The sequence below is a fragment of the Sinocyclocheilus anshuiensis genome, unplaced genomic scaffold, assembly GCF_001515605.1.
Source record: "Sinocyclocheilus anshuiensis isolate Anshui unplaced genomic scaffold, SAMN03320099.WGS_v1.1 scaffold542, whole genome shotgun sequence".
Lineage (NCBI taxonomy): Eukaryota > Metazoa > Chordata > Actinopteri > Cypriniformes > Cyprinidae > Sinocyclocheilus > Sinocyclocheilus anshuiensis.
This window is the reverse complement of record NW_015547685.1, coordinates 540,618-549,818: the sequence shown is the minus strand read 5'-3', so window position 1 is coordinate 549,818 and position 9,201 is coordinate 540,618.

Below are 9,201 nucleotides of genomic sequence, written 5' to 3'. Positions count from 1 at the left end.
CAATGTCAGTGTCATTGATTTGACGAAAATAGCACTCAACCTGTTTACACAACAGTTTTAACATTGCGCATCTTCATATTATATATTGCAGACTGTACTATTATGTTTTTCCTGAATGGACTGAATGAAACACACTCTTCTTCACACGTTTTCCATTATACAACACACTGGCTGTGTCCGAAAGCTTAGGCTGACTTGATGCCTTGCTGCCTTATCAGGCAATGACTTTACAGGCAATTTGTGCATGAAGATTCCTCACAGACAGACTTCTGAGGCAGCATAACGGTTTAATGATCTAAAACAAATTATAGAGAGCTTTGATAACTAAGTGAATATTTAATTATTACAATACTAATTTCTTGCTAGTACCGGTAATTACATTAAAAGTGGAAAAAGTTGGTTAAATTTACACAGACTGACCACCAACTGGAATTTTCAAATGATAGTTTTATGTTTTAGCTTAAAGGGATAGTTCACCCAAAAATGAAAATTCTGTCATTAATTACTCAACCTCATGTCGTTCCAAACCTGTAAGACCTTCGTTCATCATTGTTCAACACAAATTAAGAAATGTTTGATGAAATGCGAGAGCTTTCTGACCCTGCACAGACAACAACGCAACTGACACGTTGAAGAGCCAGAAAGCTTCAAAATTAAAAGTGTATAATTATGAAGCTAGAATACTTGTGCAGAGAAAACAAAAATAACGACTTTATTAAACAATTTCTATTCTTCCATGGCAGACTTGAACGCAGGTTCATGAGAGTACCATGACGCATGCATGTGCATTCCTCTGCTTGTAAACAAGCCACAGTGCATCCGGGTTATACGTCAGAACGCCGGCCAGGGTTGCCAGGTTTTCACAACAAAAACCGGCCAATTGCTACTCAAAACTAGCCCAGTCACGTTTCAAGGGGGTCCCCAGGTAAAATCGCATTCTGGGGGTAAAGTACACATTTTTTGGCGTGGTAAAATTTGTAAAATTTGAATTTTAGGGGCTAAATATCACGTTATTGGGGTCGCTTAAACCCGCGGACAACCCATGGCACCCGCGGCACCAGTGTTGAAGTAGCCAAATTCTGTGGGAAAACCGCGGACTTGGAGTGTTAAAGTAGCCCAATTCCGCGGGAAAACCGCAGACTTGGCAACACTAGCGCGGAGCTGCTATTTTACAGCCATTACCGGGGAAACCGCAATATTTCAGCGCTCCTAAAGCATTTCCAATAAGCCTTTCTTGCTGTTTATGGTCAGATCAATGCAGATATCAACTCATGTTTTTACACAGCAAACACATAGAGTTGTAAATGAGAAAGAAGTTAATGTGCCTTCTAAAAATCTAAACAATTAAGAATTGACATTTAAACTCCTATCTGATTTTCTATATTTAAAAAAAAAAGTTTTTTTTTTTTTATAAATTTTTTATTTTTATTTGGGCTAGTTAAATAAATTTTCGGGCTACCAAAATCTGAAGAGTACCTGCCCGAAGGGCTACCAGGGATTTTGACATTTTGCGAGCCCTGAATTTTGATACCACAACAGAAAATACTAGGCCAACAAATGTAAGTGAAAAAAGTACTCAAGAATTATTGAAGACATGTAAAAAATCTGTAATGCAGTGATATAGAAATGTAATAAACAATGCTTTAAGGTTTTTATGTCTAACAGTATAGTAATTTAGTTAATAGCCTGCTACAGAAATTGAATAAAGTAATCAAATGTAAAAAAAAAAAAAAAAAGACAGAATAGTTTTTACTGTATGAATTAAATTTACTTTGATTTGTATTAAATCTGCAAAACTCATTCAGTCAAGAGCAGTGGGTGATTTTCTCTTTTTCTTTTGTTGTTTGATTAATGACATAGATTGCAGCAGGTAGGCTGCTGTCACTTTAAGACCTAATGCATGGATACGGTATACTGATACACATCCGATTTTGTCCCAAGAGTAGACTGCATTTTATGACAGTCATGTTACATGTTTTGACTGATTTGGACTGATTTTATTAGGAGGGGAAAAAGTGAACCACTGTAAAGGAAAGGAACATAATGTGGCACAATAATTGTTTTTATGTCGATTGTCGTTTTTTATAATCATTGAAAGCTAAAATCAAAATTGAAACAAAAATTTGATCCGAAAAAGTTCATCAGTGTGGGAGACAAACTCTCTCTCCACCTCCCCCGTCTTTTGAGTGATTATTGTATTGTGAAGATGCAAAACAAGTCAAAATTTAATTTGACTTATAGACAGGTAATTAATAGATATTGCAATTATATTGTTATTGTGAATTCTTTCGGTCACAATAATTGTGGCATGAAAACCTGATATTGTGACAGGCCTAATTTCTGCCATTGCACTAATTTCTTTAATGAATAGTGTGCTACAACAACTCTGATGGTCACAATTAATTCTTGCTTAACTCAGCACTAGTGTTTTTTCTAGCTGTAGTCAAGTAATTTTGACATAGTACAGTCAAATATTAGATGTAAAAAGATCAATTAATTTGGACGGTCAGTTTGAAAAAGTTTTTTATCCCAGCCTCTGCAATTAACAGTTTCCGGAAAGTGAATGGTGATAGGATTGGTCCCCCTGCTCTCCGCTGAGCTCTCTCTGCATTTCATTTGCTGGATGACTGCTCCTTTGAATCCTCCCAGTGTGGGACGAGATGAGTGTAAGTTCTTCTCTCGACTGTGGAGAGGAAAGAGAAGCTGAGCGAGAGAGAGAGAGAGAGAGATCCCAGTGGTCTTCCCTCAGCTCAGCAAACCAGGCTGATGTCTCCAGTGATGGTGGATTTGCACGCTCTCTGCTCTGGGCTGAAAACATCCTCTCCACACACTCTGAAAACACACAACCTGTGGACGTAAACCAGTAGGGGAGCTTTGAATGCGCACTGATATGTACACCTCAGGAACACAATTTTAGAGGGTACTGGGAAGGCAGGGTTATAAAAGTCATTCCCCTACAGTCACTATCTGCGAGTTCAGATGTTACTATATGCCTGCTGCCTCATTTCCATTAGGTACTAAAATTCTGTTTTTCCAAAAAGCTTGTGTTTTGGAGCAGATTTTACTTTTATAATGGCCTAGTGGCTGCTAAGTACATTAATTATTTTAAGAGTATTTGCATATCAACACTTTTTAAGTTATTAGTGCTGCTTGCTATGGGGCTTGCTATTGCATACTTTTATGGATTTGGACGACCCTTTAACCCTAAGATTTAAATGGGTTATGTTATTTATTTATTTATTTTTTATACACTTACAGTGTTTGAAGTTTCCACCCTGTCTCTGACCTGAACAATTAAATAGGTAATTTTTGCAGCTGTGCCTTTAAGAAACACCCCTTCTTGAAAATGAAAAAAAAAAAAAACGTTTTTTTTTTTTTTCCCCATATTTCATAAAAATGGTTGCTGGAACCACCAAAATGTGAATAATGTTTCAAAACGTGCGTGCATTCCCTTTGAAAAGGATACATTTTTAGGGATGCACAATATATCAGTAGCCTACTATATTGGTTTCTGATGGGCTTAGAGTCATTTTTTTTTTTCATTTATTAGTATTGGTTGATATTTTTATATATATATATCAGTTGGTGGCTGATATTTACAGTAATTTCTGTTTCTTTTTGGCATTATTATTATTTTTTTTTTGATTTTTTTTTTTTGTCGGTAACGGTTAATTTTTGAAATAATGTATATCAGATATTGGCCAATACTGCCAGTATTTTTACATGTACAGTAGATTATCTTTGTGTCATATATCCCTCACTTATTTATTTATTTTTACACAAATTATGTATCATTTTAATAACATCTATTTATAGATTATCATCCACAACATGACATTAACTCTTTCCCCGCCAAACACAGAATTTTCCGGGGTTTCCGTGTTTTCACTGTTATATGCTCGGCGGCGCTATTACACATCTCCTGAATGAGTCCAAAATCCCCCGATCAAAAACACTGACTAGGAAGACGCAGAAACAAGATTCAGAAATCTCATATGTAAGCAGATGCATATGAAAAATAATGCGATCATCAACAATAAATAGCATATAAATGAAAACTGCCTAATGTTACAGAGTGAAATGGCGATCCCGGAAGTGGTAAAGGACTGTGAAGCTTTGGGGGTGTTGATGGAAGCAATCTACTGCATCTATGCTTTGATCTTCGAACTGAATATGATTCAGATGTAGTCTTTGATAAAAATGCGATTTTCTCAGCTTTTTGATCAAAATGTTGCTTTTTTATGAAACTTACCTACATTCAAGTGTGCTTGAAGCTAGAATAAAACTGATTTTTTTTGTTTAAAAGTAGAGGCTCTGTTCTTTATTTTGATGTATTGCATGTTCAGATATTCAAACAACAAAATGAAGAGTTCAGATGCAAAATCCTCTAAGTGCCGTCTGAAATTTTCATCTAAAATGAACATTTTTATCAGGCTATATATTTATGTTCAGTTATTTCACTTTAATGGCATAGAAAATTACCTATACATTGCCATTAAAATAAAATTACTGAACCTAAACATAGGAGCCTAAAAATGCTAATTTAAGAAGAAAATTTCAGACGGCACTTAGAGGCTTTTGCATCTGAACTCTTCAAATATTCTGGAGGCCATGAAATTTTAGTGAAAATTATCAAAAATGCTGGTTGGTGGCTGGCAACTTTTTTCAAAAACGCTGGCGGGGAATGAGTCAATTATCAGCTTAGCAGCATTGGCTACAATTTTAATATTGGCACATGCCTAACATTTTTTCATTCAGACAAGAAAACATGTATAAAGAACGAAAACATGTATAAAGAACGATAGAAACATGTTTACAATAATTTCCTAGATGCTTCAAAAAACTCCTGTGACTTCACAAGTGAATAATATTATTGCATAGCATCTCAAAATGTTGAAATGCCATTGGCTACAATTACCTCACAGAACTGCCAGACATGCTGCCACTTCTAGAAATAGGGCATCTTCCAAAAATCGCTAGCAAACATGAAGTTCATCAGTTTATTGTGGATCAGTGTTTCGCAGTAGTGAAGATTTTGTTGTCTTGAACACATGGGATTGAAACGCTGCTTTATTCACAAACTATTTTTGTGATATTCCGATTCCAACATTGAGTTCTGGACGAGCGAGCACCACTCAGGTTTTCCTGAGAGTATCTTTTGAATTATTTAGGCCTTGTCCACACTAATGTTTTCATCTTTTTCTCTCCGTTTTGGCCTTCCATCCACACTGAGATGGCGTTTTTGTCAAGAAAAACAAAGCTTTTTGAAAACGTTCTCCAAAGTGGATAAATTTGAAAACGCCGTTTTCGCATTCAAGTGTGGACGGTGAAAATGGAGGCTTTTGAAAACGATGATGCATGTTTAGTCATGTGACGCATATTGTACCAATCGACATCTATGTTTATACTGGTATTGTGCCTGTTATGTGCTATTCAGTGTCACACTGTTGCTAAAGATATGTTACTTTGTACTAGGGCTGGGCAGTTTTCCCGATTTGATCGATTAATTCGAATTTAATGTTTTGCCACGATTTTATTTTTTAGAAATTGAGGAATCGCGATTTTGAATAGAAATATTACCAAATGTTAGAATTAGACACTTTGACAATATGCCGGTGATAACAGCAAAGAGAAAAGAACGATCCAACCACATGTCGGTGCACGTGATTTACCGCTCACGTGTGACGTGCTCTGTGAAGGACCATCAATATAGACTAAGCGCCATTCACACAGAATGCGCTTTTGTGTTGACAAAGACGCAATCGAATAAAAAACCTGTAAAGAACTACTACTATATGTCTGATATTTCATGTTTGCATCATGGTGACAGACTGAAAGCTGCCCTTGTTTTTACAGAACATTTATAGTTAATAATACTCTACTGGTGTTATACCGTTAGTCATTTTGAATTTGAATTACCTTGACTTTTTAATTTTTTTAAAAGCATTTTCCTCGTATTATTTCTGAACACATAATATGTATAAGACAAGTTTGTACAATATGTAGTTGTAGTTTATGCATCTTTTCTGCAAAGATATTTAACAAGTGATTTGTTTAACATTTACATCATATTGACAAATTCATGTGTGCTGCACTTGGAATAGAATTTTCTTTAACTAGAGGGTTAAAAAAGAAAAAGTTACTTGAATCATGTTGTAGTTACATTTTCAAGTTGACTAGTTAAAAATCTTTAAAAAATCGAGAATCGGTCAAACATTCTGGAAAAATCGAGATTTAAATTTTTTGCCAAATCGCCCAGCCCTACTTTGTACACTCTTCATATTACAGTCCAGCAAAGATTACAGGACATTTACTCACAATTGCTGTCCTGCAGCAAAACATGAGGGCAGTTGCATTTTAGATCAAACATATAATGGCAAGTGAGCGTGACCTGGTTGCGTCAGTGAATGAAAGAAATTTGCGTAAATAAAATGATCTTGCCAGAAGAATTGCATGAAAACTCATTTATGAGGTTTTACACATGCGCCGTAAGGCGAATTGAACGTTTTCCGACGTTTCAGTGTAGATGAGAAACTTTTGGAAAACGCTAGTGTGGATGGAGAGTGTTTTAAAATGAAAACACCGTGTTCTAATGTCTCCGGATTAATGTAGACGTAGCCTTAGTCATTTCAGCTGAGGCCATAACAAGTAGTCCTTCATGATTATGCTCAATTTGTCTCCTCTGAACGCTCATCTCCTCCAGAGACACTGCAGATCCTTTTATGTCGAACAAAAGCACTCTTGCTAGCACGTGGTGGGAAGCACTACAATCAGTACATGTTTAGACTTGAATTCCTTCATGAATGTAATATCGTGGACAGGTCAGGAAACTGCTTCTGGATGTTTCAGTACAAAACAGGAAAACGGGGATGTTGGAAGCACTTGTCAGTACAGAATGATAATTGTATGGTTTTCATGTTTAACCTCTTATTTTCTCTAATCCGTCAGCTCGAGGGGATGATGTTTGCTGGTTGAGCCTCAAAAGGCAGTTTGCAAACCATAAACTGCTAAACTATGCAGTAAGGTGTGCATACATAACAGATGGATTGATCTTCCTCTGGCTATTCTCCTGGTGAGAAATGTAGAGGGGAAAGCAGCAGATGAATTGGATATTAATGATTTTTTTGCCCCATAGTGCTCTAGAAGCCCAGGGCATTATGCAGCTATTTAGCAGTGATTGATGAGTTTGTCGTTCAGCCTCAGAAAAGAGCGATCAAGCTGTTATTTGTGTTTCCGATGTAATCTGGCCATGATAAGTTTGTATGCCGATAACATTTCCCGTGAGAGTCGCAACATATTGCATGAACCACACGGAGCAATTTATTATTGCTCCACCAAGTCAAATAATTCCTATGAAGTCGCTCCAAATGAGCTTTTCTTAGTTGAAAGAAAAAAGAAAACGAGGAATAGTTTTAAAAATAAACCTCATTTGATTTTAAAATATGTTCCTTACTCTCAAAAATAGAGGTCGTTAGAAGACCCATTTTGAAGAACCATTTTGGGTTCCCCAAAGAACATTTTAGTAAACTGTTCTTAAAAGAACCTTTTTTTTTTCGTGCAAATAATGTTTTAAAAATCTAAAGAATAATTTAACCTTTTGTGCAATTAAAAGATTCCATAGATGTTATGGAACCATCGATGCCAATAAAGAACCTTTATTTTTAAGGGTGTATATGAATCGCTAACATTAATATAATCCTGAGGACTCAAAGCAGTGCAGGGTTAATCAAATCACCAATTTATCCTTTAGTTTCTCCACTGGAATCAAATCACAGCGATCTGAGAACCAGCCGACCCTCTGCGCTATAGCATATACTAAAGTGGTATTCCCAGAAGAATTCGGCAGTTTTGCCCACATTTCAACACTGACTAATGGCATGGCTTCACGAACATGATGGATGCCGTTGACAGCTCTCATCAGCTCCTGACATGACAGATTGAAATATTGCACAATAGTTTGATCCCAAACACACTTGACAGCCCATTGTGTGAGACTTCCTAAGCTCTATAGTACAGATAGAGCATTATCATTCATTTTTATGCATATGCAGATCCCCGCTGGGAGTCCATAGCAATTCAGGATCAGTCTTGTTGCTGGGGGATAAGCAAGAATGTGGGAGATGAATGGAGAACGTTTGTGACAGCATCTCCTTGATCTGGGCGCTTTAATGACTCCTTCTGATATCTGCAAGCTATTATAGATATGAACACACTTTCTTTACAGCCATTATGGAGGTCAGGTGTTTAAAAGAGAGGTCTATGTGGTGAATCACATACAATTATGAACCCTAAAGAGGGACAATGGGATTTGTTATTAAGTCTAATCATATTGAATTAATCACTTTTAAATTGAAGAGAGTCTTCAGGGTTAATTGCACTAAATGTGCCTTATTCTCCTGGTGAACTAGAAACTGGCAGCTGTGGCTGATAACACTGATAACTACTAATACAGGTGGAACTATTACATGACATCTTAAAATTCTTCAAAACTGGCCTTTTTATGAAGAATGCCATATGAATATGCACGGTAATAAACACACATGACATTAAAAATGCAAGAAAACAACTAAAAACAAAAGTTTTGTTTACAGCAAAGGAAAACCAGTCTACTCTTGGCTCATATCAAAATCCTTCAACATTTTTATTTACAAATCCTCATTTTGTACTGTGTTTTGTTTTGCTCTCTCCTATGCGCTTTCACGTTTGTCACTTCCGTGCTCGTCACCGCATTCGCCTACGTCCTTTGTAGGGATGCACAATATTATCGGACTGATATCGGAATCGGCCGATAATGGCTTTAAATGTAAATATTGGCATCGCCTGATATGAAAAATGATGCCGATATGTCTTGCCGATAAGATGAATGCGTTAACTCACATGTGCTCAGGGTGTGCTAGCGATTAGATCAGGTCAGCAGTGTGGCGCATTCTTGAAGCAAAGTTTTGTCTGAATGATGATTAGATTCACTCTTTTAGATCGCTGCATTTAATCTGTGAAAGCACGTACAGAATGACGCATTCGGTGTATGATAGAGTAAACCAGAGCTGTCCAAACTCGGTCCTGGAGGGCCGGTGTCCTGCAGAGTTTAGCTCCAACTTGCCTCAACACACCTGACTGGAAGTTTCTATGCCTAGTAAGAGCTTGATTAGCTGGTTCAGGTGTGTTTAATTAGGGTTGGAGCTAAACTCTGCAGGACACCGG